The 14151-nt window shown below is 39.1% G+C and overlaps 1 protein-coding gene across 4 annotated transcripts in view; it reads right to left on the bottom strand.

Annotated features, from left to right (window-relative positions):
* LOC309652082 (uncharacterized protein) overlaps positions 1-14151 on the bottom strand; it is a 311046-nt gene that overhangs the window by 105303 nt on the left and 191592 nt on the right. The gene's annotated exons all lie outside the window — the stretch shown is intronic.

Raw genomic sequence — 14151 nt, 5'->3', positions numbered from 1 at the left:
AGCACTGGACAGGTGGTATATTTGCACGTATGGAGAAAAAGAGAGGAGGCAAATTGATGAGGCTTTCTTCCTGGTTCTCCAATGCCCTTTTCTTGTGCTCCATGCTCTACAGAACTACATGAAGTAACCACTACCCCCTGCTCCCGCTGCTGCCCCCTCTACCCCCATACACAAAGCAAGACTGACACCTCAAACATTTCTTTTGAGGAACAAAAATGTTGACACAAATGCCAGCTCTGTGAAATAAGATTATACAGGATTACCAGAGAAATTCATCTCTCACAATTTGCAAAACATATATATTTTTATTATGGAAAGCCAAGTATTAATTATTGTTACATTTTATATCCCTAAATTAGATCTGCTAAATAAAATGTTTTGGAAAAATCCCTTTTTTTTCTGATCTTTTGAGGTCTGTAGCAAAATGAGAGGACAATCTGAAGGAAAGCACATTCTATTTTGACTTTTCTTCTTTTTTTTTTATCCACAGGGATCTGAGAGTGGGAAACTGTTTGCTGGCCTCACATATCAACAAAAGAAAGATCCAAACTTGACAAGCTGAATTAACCACGTGAGGTGACTGAAGCAAGAATGGATTGAGATAATAAGGAAAATGTAGCACTTAATTATTTTGTTAACTCCTAGATGAATTACATCAACAATGATGATTCACATAAAGTAACAGAAATCCATATGCTATCACAAAAAATAATCACTTTCCCTGCAAAAAACCAGTGGCCTACAGATGAGTTGAATAGCCTTCTAAACATTGACTCTCACTTACACAAACATACCTACAAAGGGTTAACATCCTCAGAATGAGAATTCTTTCTTTTTGAAATTCTTTCTTCTAGGAAGAGAGCATTCTTTTTAAAATTAAAAATAATTTATATGTATTTCTTATTAAGAATCAACACTTTCTCGTTGAAAAATTTAACTGTATGGATAAAAATTAGCCACAGACATAATGACTGTTAGTTGCATGAGGTAAAATTATAAATATAAATATAGACATAGATAGGTAGATAGATAGATAGATACTGTGTATACTGTGTGAATATATATATGGATACTGTATATATATGTATATTATATATATATATATATATATATATATATATATATATATATATATATATAATCTCTTTATCCATATCCATATTTCTTTCTCTTTTCATCTATTATCTAATGGATATATCCTTCATCATCCTGTGGTACATTTTTCTTAATATTTAAAATATTTTGATCCCAAACTCCCAACTGGTTTACTGGAAAATATTGTTTCTTCCCTTGTTGGGTCTTCCTTTCCTATGATAAGTCCCAAATCTTCAGGGCTTTAAACAATCCAAGAGATCAAACCCGGTTACTATTGCCCAGTGGGAGAAAATATTGGAAAATCTGATAAGACTTCTCGCCCACTTTCTGCAGCTGTTTTTACTACATTATATATCAGTTGGTCCACATAAGAACAGATGGTTCAGACTGTTCCAGACTGACTGGTACCAGTTCAGACTGGTACAGACTCCTGTACACATTAAGGAGTTTCCAAGTGATCTACACAAGCCATCTGATAGAGTGTAAGAGAAAGAAAAAGGAAGCTTCTTCTTCCAGTGTTACACTCACCTATATACGATGCATGCCACAGTAGACAATGTCTCAAACACATCTTTATTTGTTTTGGCATCTTCATGGAGCCAGGAGGGATCAACAGAAATCCAGCAGGAGGAACATGCCATACCAGCATAGGGGAGCAAAACTTGCCACCTCAAAATGTCTCTTTGGCATGCAGATGATTATTTTGAGCTGAGAACAATCAAGGCCCAAAAAACTCAGAAAGAAACTTTGACCTTCCCCTTAAATGCCTAAAGAATGTAGATATAGGACCTGTTCCAGGAAGGGAGATATTACCATAGATAACTATAATATGAACTAGGTGTGTAGACAGGGAGGAACCTAGCAAAGTCTGTTTGTTACAATTCCTCTCTGTCTCCCACTGTCTCTGCCTGGCCCAGCATACATTTATTTACCAAACATTTGCTTTTCCATCTCCATGTGAATTGCCTTCCTCCCCTTTGAAGTCTCAAACCCCTATTCCCAACACCCCCTTTTGTCTTTAGCTGAAGATGATATTTAAGGCGACGGCTTCAGCCATTTTGGCAAGTTACTCAGTTTTCCTGGGTCTCTCTCATATATACATGTTATTAAACTTTTGTTTGATTTTCTCATGTTAACCTACTCATGTCAATTTAATTCTTAGACCAGCCAGAAGAACCTAGAAGAGTAGAGAAAAATTTATTCCTCCCTGACACCAGGAACCAATCCTCTCCTTTCTTAAATGAAGCTCTCATATGCAGCTGAAGTCACAGTTCAAACTTCTTCTCAATAAAAATGAGTACCCCTGGTTGGCAGAGGGGGTGGGTAGTAAAACTGATGTTGCTTCTTGAACGATCACATTAGTAAGCGACACCTCAGGGCATAAGATATACTGCAATAACTTTGAACTTCTTAGAAAAAGGGTCTAGTACTTGATTCCCTTCCTCTCAGAAGGCCCCTTTGCCAATTGCCTCTTCCCAAAAAATTCCCGAGGTCAATATACCAATATGTATGGGATACAGTTGGCACAGTTCCAGGTGCCTGGAACCACCAGACCATTGCCAAGCCCTCAAATTTCCAGTTGTAGCCTTTTCTCTGAAAAATGGATCCCTACTTGCTCTACACTCATTACCACTGAAGCGATCATTCCTATAACAACAACAACAACAAATCCACTGCAGTGTTTCTTGATGTCTTAACAACTTGAAATATTTGTGGATAATAATTTGAAATGGTCTCATTGAGTATGCTATTATCTATTGTTATAAACTGAATTGTGTCTCCCAAAATTCACATGCTGAAGCCCCAACCCTGAATGTGATTATATTTGGAGTAGAGCTTTTAGGAAGTCATTAAGGTTAAATGAAGTCATAAGGATAGAGTTCTAATCTGATAGGACTGATGACCTTTTAAGAAGAGGAAGATCTGATGTTGCCGGACAAAGTGGGGAAAGCAAAAAATGAGCTCAGAGATTTGAATTCCCAGTTCAAGGGAAAATCAAATGCAGTATCTCTTCCTGCAGTTGGTTAAATTACAATGCAAATTGAACTCTCAGTCTCACATGGTCTGTGGTTTAACATGAGGGCATTGATTGCGAAAGAATGACATCCTGTAAATTGGAATGGGGATGTGTGGGAAGACCCTGAGGAAGCTGAGGACACTGAGCCCCTAAATTCTGACAAGTATTCTTTGCCAGTGGAAGAAGTCTCTCCACCCTCAGTGGTAGTAGTCTCTTTACCCCCATTTGAGGGGATTAATCCAGCATTACCTGAGGAAACCGTAATGGCTTCTCCTGAGGTAGTTGCCATGCAAAAGAATTCTGAGTCTCCTCAGGACCCACTCCATCACCAATCGTTGCTTCTAGTTCTGTAACTAGATTCAAGTTCCAGCAGGACTCTAAAGGTGAGACACAAACTGTGACCCATGGGGAGGTGCACTCTACTCCAAAAGAACTACTTGAGTTTTCTATCTTATGCAGACAGATGTCTAGAGAAAATGGGTAGGAATGGATATCAAAGGTGTGGGATAATGGTGGAAGGAATATAAAGTTGGATCAGCCCAAATTTATTGATACGTGCTCACTAATCAAAGATTCTGCATTTAATGTTACAGGTTGGAGAGTTAGAAGAGGCTCTGACAGTTTGGTTGGTTGGCTAAAACATGGACCAAAAGGCAGACCAAAGTGAGCAAGTTAGAAATGCTGGACCTACCTTGGTCTAATGTAGAGGAAGGGATTCAAAGTTTTAGAGAAATAGGAATTTTAAAGTGGATTTGTCATTTTAGATCTACTCACCCACCCTGGGAGGGTCCAGAAGAGACACCTTTTACCAATACAATGAGATATAAATTTGTGACCTGAACCCTGACATCCTTGAAGAGCTCTGTGCTTGCTCTTCTCTTTAGGCCAGAACATACAGTGGGAACTGCATTTTTCAATTGGGAAACCTAAATGCAATGGGAGTAATTGAATTCTGGGGTGGCAGGGACCAAGTGGCAGCACTCAACTGCCAAAGGCAAGGTGAGTATTGTTACCACAATGGACAGTATAGTCAAAGAAGGAGTCAGAATAGTCTGACTAGCACAGACCTGTGGCATTGGCTAGTTGATCATGGTGTTCCTAGAAGTGAAAAGGATAGGAAACTTTCTTAATTCTTACTTAATCCATACAAGCAGGAAAGTTCTAGTTCAAGTGAACAAATGTCTAACCTGAATCATAAAAACAAAGAGTCATGCCCCCCCCCAAAACTAATTCATAGTATTGAGCCAGTTTACAGACCCAAAACGAAGGGAAGGCTATGATTCTTGAGGAAGGACCTCAGCACACTACGAAATATTTATACTGTTCATCTTTCTTCCAGCCTCTCATAAAAGTGTCTGTGGTCTTTTAGCAGGGTAACTGTGCATTGGGAAAAAGGAAATAATCAAACCTTTTGGGGACTACTAGACACTGACTCTAAACTGACACTAACTCCACAAGACCCAAAAGGTCACTGTGATCCACAGACAGAGGTCAGGTGATCAGTGGAGTTTTAGCTCCAGTCTATCTCACAGTCGGCACAGTGAGTCCCCAAATTCATCACGTGATTATTCCTCCAGTTCCAAAATGCATAATTTGAATAGATATACTCAGCAGCCTCACATTGGTTCCCTGACCTGTAGTTCCCTTATGGTGTGAAAGACTAAGAGGAAGCAACACCTCTACCTAGAAAAATAGTAAACGAAAAGCAACACTGCATTGCTGGAGGGGTTGCAGAGATTAGTGTTATGATCAAGGACGTGAGATAAACAGGTGTGGTGATTCCCAATACCTCCCCATTCAACTCACATATTTGTCCTGTGCAGAACACAGATCAATTTTGGAGAATAAGAGTGGATTATCGCAAGCCAAACCAGGAGCAGATTCCATTTGCAGCTGCTGTATCAGATGTGGTTTCATTTCTCCAGCAAATAAACACATCCCCTAGTACCTGGTATGAAGCTATTGATCCAGCAAATGCTTTTTTCTCTAGGTCTTTTAGTAAAGAGTGCCAGAAACAGTTTGCGTTCAGTTGGCAAGGCCAGCAATGCACCTTCATTGTCCTACCTCAGGAGTATATCAACTCTCCACCCTGTGCCATAATTTAGTTTGTAGACATCTTGAATGCCTTCTCATTCCACAATATTGGTCCATTACATTGATGACATTATGCTAATTGGGCTAGTAAGAGGTAGCAACTATTTTAGACTTATTTGTAAGAATTTTGCCCATCAGAGGGTAATAAATTCGACAAATTTCAGGGACTTTCTACTTCAGTAAAATTTCTAAGGGTCCAGTGGTGTGGGGTATGTAGAGACATTCCCTCTAAGGTGAAAGCTAAGTCGTTGCATCTGACCCCTCCTACAACCAAAAAAGAGGCATAGTTTTTAGTAGGTGTCACTGGATTTTTGGAGGCAACATATCCCTCATTTGAGTGTGTTATTCTGGCCACCTAGTGAGTGACCCAAAAAGCTGCTAGTTTTGAGTGGGACCCAAAAATGAGAAGCCTCTGTGATAGGTCCAGGCTGTCAAGCAAATATGATCCAGCAGAATCAATAGTGCAGCAGGGACATTAGGACTTGTGAGCAAAGCCCTGCCACCCTCTGCGTTTATCTTCACCACTTTTGAGAAACAGCTCTTGGCCTGCTACTGGGACTTAGTAGAGACTGAACGCTTAACCATGGGCCACAAAGTTACCATGTAACCTGAGCTGCCCATCAGAAACTGGGTGTTATCTGACCCACCAAGCCATGAAACTGGGTGTGCATAACAGCATTCCATCATCAAATGGAATTGTTATATACGTGATTGGGTCCAAGCAGGCCCTAAAGGCACAAGTAAGTTACATGAATAAGTGGACCGAATGCCATTAGTCCCCATTTTTGTTACACAACTTTCTCTCTCCCAACCTGTACCTATAGCCTCATGGGGAGTTCGCTATAATCAGTTGCTAGAGGAAGAGAAGATCTGGGCCTGATTTACAAATAGTTCTGCATGATATGCAGGTACCACCCAAAAGTGGACAACTGTAGCACTGCAACCCCTCTCTGGGACATTACTGAAGGGATAAAGGGAGATCTTCCCCTTGGGAAGAATTTCAAGCAGTACACTTGGTTGTTCACTCTGTTTGGAAGAAAAAATGGCCAGATGTGAGATTAAATACTGATTCATGGTCAGTTTGGCCAATGGTTTGGCTGGATGGTCAGAGACTTGGAAGAAACATGATTGGAAAATTGGTGACAAGGAAATTTGGGAAAGAGGTATGTGGATAGAACTCTTTGAATGGGCCAAAAATGTGAAAATATCTGTGTCCCATATGAATGTTCATCAAAAGATGACCTCAGTAGAAGGGAATTTTAATAATCAAATGGATAGAACGATGCTTCCTGTGGATACCAGTCAGCCTCTTTCCACAGCCACCCCTCTCATAGCCCAATGGGTTCATGAACAACGTAGTCATAGCGGCAGGAATAGAGGTTATTCATGGGCTCAGCAACATGGACTTTCATCCACCAAGGCCAACCTGGCTAAGGCTACCGCTGAGTGCCCAATCTGCTAGCAGCAGAGACCAATGCTGAATCTTGATATGGCACTATTCCCTAGGGTAATCAGCCAGTTATCTGATGGCAGATTGATTATACTGGACTTCTTCCATGATGGAAGGAGAAGTGTTTTTTTTCTTACTGGAATAGACACGTACTGTGGATATGGATTTGTCTTCCCTCCATGCAATGCTTCTGCCAAAACTGCCATCCATGGACTTATAGAATGTTTTATCCATCATTATAGTATTCCAGACAGCATTGATTCTGATTCAGGAACTCACTTCACAGCAAAAGAGGTGCAGCAATGGGCCTATGATCATGGAATTCACTGGTCTTACCACGTTCCCCACCATTCTGAAGCAGGTAGCTTGATAGAATGTTGTAATGGCCTTTTGAAAACTCAGTTATACTGCCAGCTAGTTGCAATACCTTGTAGGGTGGGGACAAGGTTTTCCAGAAGGCTGTATATGCATTGAATCAGCATTCAATTTATGGTCCTGTTTCTCCCATAGCCAGGATTCACAGGTCTAGAAAAAAAAGGGGTGGAAACGGGAGTGGCACCACTCACCATTAACCATAGTGACTCTCTACCAAAATTTTTGCTTCCTGTTCACACGACCTTTTGCTCTGCAGACCTAGAGGTCTTAATTCCAAAGACAGGAATGATTCCAACAGGAGGCACAACCATGATTCCACTGAACTGCAAGTTAAGGCTGCCACCTGACCACTTTGGGCTCATAATGCCTCTGAATCAAGAGGCAAAGAAGGGAGTTATTGTGCTGGTTGGGGTGATTGGTCCTGACTGCAACAGGGTAATTGGACTACTGTTTCATGATGGGGGTAAGGAAGAGAATGTCTGGAATATGGGAAATCCCTTAGGGTTTCTCTTATTATTACCATGACCATTGATTAAGGTCAATGTAAAACTACAACAACTCAATCTAGGCAGGACTACTAATGGCCCAGACTTTTCAGAAATAAAGATTTGGGTCACCCCACCAGGTAAACAACCAACATGACCAACTGACGTGCTTGCTGAAGGCAAAGGGAATAACAGAATGGGTAGCAAGAGAAGGTAGTTATAAATACCAGCTATGACCACATGACCAGTTACATACATAGGACTGTAATCGTCATGAATATTTCTTCCTTATTTTGTCATGAATACATTTGTATATCTAGATAGATAGATAGATAGATAGATAGATAGATAGATAGATAGACCTTTGTTTTCTTTACTCTCTTATTCCCTGGACATATAGTATAAGATGTATTGACTTTATATCATAGTATTTAAGTATTGTTGTTCATTTTACTTCATGGTATTTAAGTTAGGAGATATCAAGGAAAAGAGTAAGCATCACTCAAGGACTACCTCCTCTTCTGGGAAAGAGGTTAGTGTGTTTTCAGTTGTACGTGGGATAGCTGTATCATGTTAAATGGAATTATGAGCTTCTTATTGTCTTTATTTGGTGATTAATTGTGATTTAAGGAGATGTGTATTGGGGCCATGTTGACAAGGGTGGACCTGTGATAATCTTATATGTGAACATGACTGGGCCACGAGGTGCTCAGATATTTGGTCAAACATTATTTTGGATGTGTCTATGAGGGTGTTTTGGGATGTGATTCATATCTGAATTGGTAGACTGAGTAAAGCAGATTGCTCTCTCTGACATGGGTGGTCCTCATCCAGTTAGTTGAAGTCCTGAATAGAACAAAAAGTCTGATCTTCTTTCAAACAAGAAAGAACTCCTCCTCTCTGACTGGCTTGAGCTGGGACATTAGTCTTTTTCCTGCCTTTAGACTCGAACTGAAACATCAGTGATTCTTGCATCTCAAGCCTGCCAGATTTTGGCCAGATTTTGGACTGGAATTTATATCATTGGCTCTCCTGTTTCTCAGGCCTTTGGACTAGGACGGGAACTATACATTGGCTTTCCCGGGTCTCCAGCTTACCAACTGCATATCTTGGGACTTAGGCTCCATAATCATGTGAGCCAATCCCTTTACATATATAGGTATAGATAGATAGATGATAGATAGATCGATAGATAGATAATCTCCTATTGGTTCTCTTTCTCTGGAGAACCCTGACTAATACATGTATCTATCTAGCTATCCATATGTCTCTCCAACTAACACACACACACACACACACATCATATCTGAGATATGAGTGCTTCACTCAATACACTGTGAGGACACATTTATGCTAATATTCTTCTGTGGTATCTTTTGAAGTGGCTGTATTTTACCTCATAGAAGTGCCCTAATTTTTTTTAAACAAAGATCCTCTATGAAAGACACTGTCAAGAAAATGTGAAGACAAGTCACAGACTGGGAGGAAATATTTGTAAAAGGCATATCTGATAAAGGACTGTTATCAAAAATATACAAAGAATACTTAAAACTCAACAATAAGAAAATGAAGAGCCCAGGTAAAAATAATCAAGAGGTCTGAAAAGACATGTCATTTGAAAAGATATACACATAGAAAGCAAGCATATGAAAAAATACTCAACATCATATGCCATTAGGAAATTGCAAATTAAAACAACAATAAGATTCCACTATATACCTATTAGAATGGTGAAAATCCAAAACAATGACAACACCAAATACTGTCAAGGATGTGTAGCAACAGGAACTCTGATTCATTGTTGGTTGGAATGCAATATGGTGTAGTCACTTTGGAAGACAATTTGGCAGATTCTTACAAAACTAAACATAGTATTACCAAATGATCCTGTAATTGTGTGCCTTGATATTTACCCAAATGAACTGAAAACTTATATCCACACAAAAACATGCTCATGCATGTTTATAGTGGCTTTATTCAAAGTAGCTTAAACTTGGAAGCAACCAAGATGTCCCTCAGTAGGTGAGTTGATAAATAAACCATGATGCATCCAGACAATGGAATATTATTCAGCACTAAAATAAATGAGCTATCAAGCCATGAAAAGACATGAAGAAAACCTAAATTCCTATTACTAAGTGTAAAAAGCCAATTTGAAAAGTCTGCATGTTAATGATTCCAACACTATGACCTTCCAGAAAAGGCAAAACTATGGAGACACTTAAAAGATCACTGGTTGCCAGGAGTTGGGGGGGAGGAAGGGATGAATAGGCAGAGCACCAAGGATTTTTAGGGCAGTAATACTACTGTAATGGTGGATACATGTAATTATATATTTGTCAAAATTCAGATTGTACAACATCGAATGAACTGTAATGCAAAGCATGCACTTTGAATGATAATGTTGCATCAATACAGGTTAATGAATTGTAACAAATATACCACTGGTGCCAGGGTGTTGACTGTGGGGGAGACTGTTCATGTGAGGGGAGGAGTGCAGGGAATACAGAGGAACTCCGTATATTCTGCTCGATTTTGCTGTGAATGTAAAACTGCTGTAAAGAAATGAAGTCTATTAAGGATAAAGAAAAAACAAAATAAATATCTAATTATTAAATTGATATTCTTTCTAATTTTTTCACTTTAATAAGTAATATTATGGTTGATATCCTTGTAGCTAAATTTTTACATATTCCTTTGTTCAGTTTTTTTTTTTTTTTTTGACTGCGTTGTGTCTTTGTTGCTGCGTGTGGGCTTTCTCTAGTTGCAGTGAGCAGGGGCTGCTCTTCCCTTGCGGTGCACGGGCTTCTCATTGTGGTGGCTTCTCTTTGTTGCAGAGCACAGGCTCTAGGTGTGTGGGCTTCAGTAGTTGTGGCATGCAGGCTCAGTAGTTGTGGCTCGTGGGCTGTAGAGCACAGGCTCAGTAGTTGTGGTGTACGGGCTTAGTTGCTCCGCAGCATGTGGGATCTTCCTGGGCCAGGGCTCGAACCTGTGTCCCCTGCATTGGCAGGCGGATTCTTAACCACTGCGCCACCAGGGAAGTCACCATTGTTTAGTTTTTTATGATACGTTTCTAAGAATAGAATTGCTATGCCAATGAGATTGGATTATTATTACCATTTTTGGTACAATTTGCCAACACTGCCCACCACAAAAGATATAAGAATTTACACTCAGACCAGAAGTTTAGGAAAGTGCATGTTGCTCAAAATGCACAAATTTAAAGCTTTTTTCAACTTTATATGCTCCAGGCTTTGGCTTACACCATCCTATAAGTCTATGTTCTTTTTCAGCCAACACGAGTGGCCACCGCTCTATTTTTTTTAGAATTTATAGATGATATAATTTACTATACACATACTTTAAAAAAATATGAACCTCACACCCTAAACACAATATAAAAGGAACCAAAAGGCAAGTGATTTATATAATAAACATATATATCATTATGTATAAGCTTGGGTATAGTGGTAGCATAGTCAGATTACAAATAGAATCACTGTGAACGCACTAGTTATAAATAGAGACCAATAAAAATATGTTGGTTTAGGACTTAAAATGCCACAGTGACGCAACTTTCCAAAACGTGTAACTCTCTACTTACATCGTGGCTGCATTCCTGGAAAATTCAATGTATATTAAAAACATGACAAAGGAAAAAAAAAACAACAAAAAACTGTGGATGAATTTATATGTAAAATGTAGCCAGGCTCTGGGCCCAGGATAATAAAGATTCTTCACCAACATGAATGCCCACCAAAATATTTGTAGATTGTATGGGACACAGGACAATTGTTCATTTGGTGAGACTGCCCTATGCACTGCAGCACGTCTAATGTCCCAGCCCCTTATTCCACCCTCTCAATCATTGTGACAACAGAATACCCTTTCTCCTACAAATTTCCAAAGCCCCTGTGGGGCAGTACTGGTCTACCATCTTTGAGCTGGCCCAGCGCTGTTGAGGAGATGGGGCCAGACTGAGTTCTCACTTCACTTTAGCTGTGCGTTTATATGGATTGATCATGTCCATTTAAAACGCTTAGTATACAGTAGGCATTTTCTTTCAACATTTGAAATACACAGAACTTCCACTCTAAAATTCCATTCCAAGGACATTGCCTTTTCATTCACTCAAGCAATTCTATATACAAACAATGGATAGAAGGATCTTTATCACCCTTAACAGCAAATGCCTTTGAGTGAAGAGTTGAGAGAATGGGGTATGAGCTGTGGACTTTGACATTGTACTCTCTTTTTATTTATTTATTTATCTATTTATTTATTTATACAGCAGGTTCTTATTAGTCATCAATTTTATATACATCAGTGTATACATGTCAACCCCAATCGCCCAAATCATCACACCACCACCAACACGCCTCGCTGCTTTCCGCCCTTTGTGTCGATATGTTTGTTCTCTACATCTGTGTCTCAATTTCTGCCCTGCAAACCGGTTCATCTGTACCATTTTTCTAGGTTCCACATATATGCGTTAATATACAATATTTGTTTTTCTCTTTCTGACTTACTTCACTCTGTATGACAGTCCCTAGATCCATCCACGTCTCTACAAACGACCCAATTTCGTTCCGTTTCATGGCTGACTAATATTCCATTGTATATATGTACCACTACTTCTTTATCCATTCGTCTGTCGATGGGCATTTAGGTTGCTTCCATGACCTGGCTATTGTAAATCATGCTGCAATGAACATTTGGGTGCATGTGTCTTTTTGAACTATGGTTTTCTCTGGGTATATGCCCAGTAGTGGGATTGCTGGATCATATGGTAATTCTATTTTTAGTTTTTTAAGGAACCTCCATACTGTTCTCCATAGTGGCTGTATCAATTTACATTCCCACCAACAGTGCAAGAGGGTACCCTTTTCTCCACACCCTCTACAGCATTTGTTGTTTGTACATTTTCTGATGATGCCCGATCTAACTGGTGTGAGGTGATACCTCATTGTAGTTTTGATTTGCATTTCTCTAATAATTAGTGATGCTGAGCAGCTTGTCATGTGCTTCTTGGCCATCTGTAGGTCTTCTTTGGAGAAATGTCTATTTAGGTCTTCTGTCCACTTTTGGATTGGGTTGTTTGTTTTTTTTAATATTGAGCTGCATGACCTGTTTTTATATTTTGGAGATTAATCCTTTCTCCATTGATTCGTTGGCAAATATTTTCTCCCATTCTGAGAGTTGTCATTTCGTCTTATTTATGGTTTCCTTTGCTGTGCAAAAGCTCTGAAGTTTCATTAGGTCCCATTTGTTTATTTTTGTTTTTGTTTCCATTACTCTAGGAGGTGGATCAAAAAAGATCTTGCTGTGATTTATGTCAGAGAGTGTTCTTCCTATGTTTTCCATTAAGAGTTTTATAGTGTCTGGTCTTTCATTTAGGTCTCTAATCCATTTTGAGCTTATTTTTGTGTATGGTGTTAGGAAGTGTTCTAATTTCATTCTTTCACATGTAGCTGTCCAGTTGTCCCAGCACCACTTATTGAAGAGACTGTCTTTTCTCCATTGTATATCCTTGCCTCCTTTGTCATAGATTAGTGGACCATAGGTGTGTGGTTTTATCTCTGTGCTTTCTATCTTGTTTCATTGATCTATGTTTCTGTTTTTGTGCTAGTACCATATTGTCTTGATTACTGTAGCTTTGTAGTATAGTCTGAAGTCAGGGAGTCTGATTCCTCCAGCTCCGTTTTTTTCCCTCAAGACTGTTTGGCTATTCGGGGTCTTTTGTGTCTCCATACAAATTTTAAGATTTTTTGTTCTAGCCCCGTAAAAAATGCCATTGGTAATTTGATAGGGATTGCATTGAACCTGTAGATTGCTTTGGGTACTAGAGTCATTTTCACAATATTGATTTTTCCAATCCAAGGACATGGTATATCTCTCCATCTATTGGTATCATCTTTAATTTCTTTCATCAGTGTCTTATTGTTTGCTGCATACAGGTCTTCTGTCTCCCTAGGTAGGTTTATTGCTAAGTATTTTACTCTTTTTGTTGCAGTGGTAAATGGGAGTGTTTCCTTAATTTCTCTTTCAGATTTTTCATCATTAGTGTATAGGAGTGCAAGAGATTTCTCTGCATTAATTTTGTACCCTGCAACTTTACCAGATATTAGCTCTAGTAGTTTTCTGGTGGCATCATTAGGATTTTCTATGTATAGTATCATGTCATCTGTAAACAGGGACAGTTTTACTTCTTCTTTTCCAATTTGTATTCCTTTTATTTTTTTTTCCTCTCTGATTGCCATGGCTAGGACTTCCAGAACTATGTTGAATAATAGTGGTGAGAGTGGGCATCCTTGTCTTGTTCCTGATCTTAGAGGAAATGCTTTCAGTTTTTCACCACTGAGAATGATGTTTGCTGTGGGTTTGTCATATATGGGCTTTATTATGTTGAGGTAGGTTCCCTCTATGCCCACTTTCTGGAGAGTTTTTATCATAAATGGGTGTTGAATTTTGTCAAAATCTTTTTCTGCATCTACTGTGATGATCATATGATTTTTATTCTTCAATTTGTTAATATGATGTATCACATTGATTGATTTGCGTATATTGAAGAATCCTTGCATCCCTGGGATAAACTCCACTTGAGGATGATGTATGATCCTTTTAATGTGTTGTTG

Source organism: Balaenoptera physalus (assembly GCF_965194825.1).
Source record: "Balaenoptera physalus genome assembly, chromosome: X".
Lineage (NCBI taxonomy): Eukaryota > Metazoa > Chordata > Mammalia > Artiodactyla > Balaenopteridae > Balaenoptera > Balaenoptera physalus.
The sequence above is the reverse complement of the archived record's forward strand: the minus strand, read 5'-3'. Positions and strand labels throughout refer to the sequence as shown.